This window comes from Glossina fuscipes, unplaced genomic scaffold (genome assembly GCF_014805625.2).
Source record: "Glossina fuscipes isolate IAEA_lab_2018 unplaced genomic scaffold, Yale_Gfus_2 177, whole genome shotgun sequence".
NCBI classification, from domain to species: domain Eukaryota; kingdom Metazoa; phylum Arthropoda; class Insecta; order Diptera; family Glossinidae; genus Glossina; species Glossina fuscipes.
This window is the reverse complement of record NW_023998520.1, coordinates 287,982-292,030: the sequence shown is the minus strand read 5'-3', so window position 1 is coordinate 292,030 and position 4,049 is coordinate 287,982. Positions and strand designations below refer to the sequence as shown.

The window sequence follows — 4,049 nt, the reverse complement described above, 5'->3', positions numbered from 1 at the left end:
AACCTAAATGACGTCTACCACTTATTCTCGTTATCGGACTCTTTAAGATCCATTAAAGCAACATTGCTTAATACGCGCAATTTACCTATGTGTTACTTAAACTAGCTTTTATCCTTAAAAGTCGTTATGATTGGAAAATGAATTGTTTTTAAGTATTATCGGTGGTCAGACTTATGCATGTTTGCGATGGCTTAGGGGTTCATTTGTAATTTGGTCCTGTACCGGTGTAAGTGTCGCTCTATGCTGGTCGTGTACATTCTTTTTTTCTGTTTTCTTTTTCCTTTTTTTTTCCTTTTTTTCGTCTTATTTGTTTTATTGTACTTATACTAAGTTGTATTATTAATTTAATATAAAGTTTGCTTTAAGTGCCAATTGAACTCCACTGTTATTTGTTTAGTCGAGTTTCATATATAAGTAGAATTAAAATAAATAAATAAATAAATATTAATATATAGATATATTATTATTATATTATACATACAAAATGTGGTGAGATTTTCTCCATAGACACTTTTTTCATAAGCCATATGAAGAATTTTGGGAAAAATACCAGTCTTTCTGTGAAATTTGACGTTTACAACGAAGTGGTCCGAACTGCAAAATAATAGAAATGATAAAGTAGAGAAAAAATTTCATTCGTTCAAATTATATTAAACTAAATTACCAAAATTTAAAATCTGTTTAATATTTTAGTTATAAAAAATATGTTTTATAGTTTAATTATAAAAAATTGGTTTATTATTTAAATTATAAAAAACTGGTATATTGTTTAAATTTTAACAAACGGTTCAGTGCATCAAAAATATCAGTTTAATTTCGTTCAAATCGTTTTCAACGGAATTGAAAATATTAATTTGATTGATAATCTCTGCAGAGAGAGATTTTTATATAAATCACATGGGACATTTGATTGTCCTAAGTCTCTAAACTCCATCTAGAAGTCCGCAGCATCTTTCTTTTACAATAGAGGTTTTAGCTTTTTCCAAAATTTTAAAGGACTTACAATATAATATGAGAGATTCAAGTCGCATTTGATGAATTTTTGCTACCTATAATTCCAGATGAAGTTGGAAATTTAATTTTAAAACTGATTTGATAAAAAAATTTAAATAAAAAAAATTACAAATGTAATAAAAGTGGCGACATTATGCATATAACAGTTTAGAAAAAACACCAAGAATTAAAAAGTTGTAAAGAGATATGAGATTTTCATCATACGATGTAGATTTCATGGAAATCCTTATAGATGGTGCGGTGTAAAAATAGATCTCTAGGACTCAAATTCATTGCGATTTGATTTATTAAGGAAATATTTCCATCATAAGATATTAAAAAATAGATGTTTTCTGGCACATAAAGCCTTATTTTTTATTAGAATCTTTATAGCGGTGGAAATACGCAAACTAGCCGTACCTGGTTCATAGATTAAGGTTAAGCTTTATGTCAAATTATTATAATGAACGAATTTTCGCCAAAAGATATTGAAAATTATGCCTTCTTATCATGTACAGATTCAGTTTCCATACGGATTTTTACATCAATTTAGAAAAGATTATAATATTGTTTTTTATGATTCGTCAAAATAAGATGCTCAGTGGAAGATGTTCGAGAGAGCGGTCCAATTCCAACCATTTGATTACAAGAATACCGGAACAGATGAATGCCTGATGTTGATTTCAGTACCATAAGCTCATTGATACACTATACTGAAGGTTGGTTATGTAATTTATTTTTGGCCAAAAATCCGGCAGTCGTGCGATGCCCAGTGGCGGTTAAATTTAATTTCACTCAACGCGGAAAGCACCCGTTTAGGAATCAATATATTAGTTTGCGATACGGATCAAAAAGAGTTGGTCTTAAATTAAAACTAACTAAATTGTTTCTTACATTAAAATACCTGTGTATCTAATCACTATTCTTTATTAAAAAAGTAAACAAAAGGTCAACATTTTTTTGTTTTAATTATGTTCTATATTGTAAGGGTATAGCAAGTTTGTTTGGATATATGCAAGAACTATATGATAGTTGAGAAAGAATCACTTTTACCATGCCAAGCGATTCAGAATGATTTTCTGAGTAGACTTAAACTGTCTTAATATTTATTAATTTATCATTAATTTTGCGCAACTGGGTCTAGTGAGTATTTGTCCGTCTGTCTGTCTTATTTTCTTGCATTCAACCTCGGTACAATATGGGGTGCGTCTCTCGTAAGCTCTTCTGGGTGTTACGACCGTCCACATCAATAGTGAACAAAAAGAAAGTTGCAGAAAGATGACAAGATGAGGTTGTGTTATAAATCTCTTATTAACAACTATACGTTTCACTCAGTGTACCATTTGGTACGTTTCGCCAGTTTAATCGTACGATTGTGTACATTGGTTCGGTTATTCAATAATTTCTTATATTTATTAACCGACGATGCTAGATCACCTTTTTCACTTTGTAGCCTTCTTTCGGTCTGATTTTATTTTCACGTGCCTCTTTAATACGTTCCTGTTTAGTTTTCTTTTTTTCATTTTTCACTCGCTGCATATGTTTTGTAGATTCTTTATCTTTTTGAGGGAACGCGTACGCAATGAAGTTCCCGCCATAGCTGTGGCCCCAACAAACGCTACTCCTTCTTCTTCCATGCAAAAAGGGGCTTTAATTTTCGAAGAATTAACTCTCTTTATGAAAAACGTACGTGCTGCTGGCTAAAAATGTATGGATTATTATTTAGTTTCCTCAAAGCTACCAGCGCTTCTTGACGTGTCTTAAATGACATAAAACCATATCCTTTTGAGTTCCCTTTAGGGTGATCTAGTGCAATATTATTCTCACGCTTTACCCGACATTCATGAGGCTTGAATCCGGTATAAGTTTCAATTATATCACGCAACTTATCATTATTATAATTTAACGGTAATTTGTGGATAGATAAATGATTACGCGAAACAAATCTAAAAAAAACAAGTGAGAAAATTATATTCGGTCGTAACCGAATCTTTTATCCCCATCACTGTTATCCTAAGAAATACAAAACAAGTAAAAAAAAGGAAATTTTCATACTCTGTAATATGAATTGGAAGCGGTTGAGTTTTTCTTTTTTCGAAATAAAAGGTTTTGCTACATAGGCGTGTGGGCGGTGTTTATATTGTTACGAAATTTGCTTTTTATTTTTGGCAATACTCTCGACTGCTTAACGCAAATATTCTTTTTCTACTTTACTGTCTTTCACAAATATTCTATTTATATACATTTTTGCCATCATATTACTAGTCTACATATGGTTGTAGAAAATGACTAGATTTGGGATTTCCGTAACAATATGTAAATATATTAGTAGAACTTCTTTTCGCGTGAGTGTTACTTGTAATGAGAAAAAAATCAATTTTTAATTCCTCTTAAAAAACAGAGGAGTTCTCAGTTTACATGGTCCTGTGAGCGTGTTCTCCGACGAATTTGACCCATTTTCAATACCAACCTGATTGCAAAAAATTCCAATTTTCTGCCAAATTTGAAGGCGGTAGCTCAATTTTTGCGGCCAAGAGAATGTTTACAACAGACATTACGCAAGTGGACAGACGGACATAATGAATATACCCTTTATCCTTCCGTGATGGGAACAACAACAGTAGCTCTCCATGGGAAGGGCATTCTAACTACCTATTCATTTTTTTTAGTACTTGGGCTTTTAGTTGCTCCAATTTATGACGCTTATTCATATCCGAAGACGAAACACCTTCTGGTGCCTTCGAAACGGCCATAATGAGACCTTCTCTCGTTAATTACGCGAATCCTTTCCTTCCTTTCTTTATTTGTTTACATTTGTGTGCTCACGTATTTCCTCGTTGCTCATGGCTGGATATGGGTGCAGGATTTTATCCATTAAGGTGAAATCTGAGCCCGCTTGTAAACACAGATTGGCAGATTCTTTTGATTTGAATTTTACAAAAGCTGTTCACTTAGAATGACCTGATATCGGATCTCTGTTGATAATGGCATATGAAACGGCTCCGTATTTGCGGCATACTTTACGTAGATCTGCATCTTCTGTATCAAATGCTAAA

The 4,049-nt window shown here is 32.3% G+C and overlaps 1 pseudogene; it reads right to left on the bottom strand.

Moving 5' to 3' along the window:
- LOC119641781 overlaps nt 1-4,049 on the bottom strand; it is a 44,635-nt pseudogene that overhangs the window by 35,817 nt on the left and 4,769 nt on the right.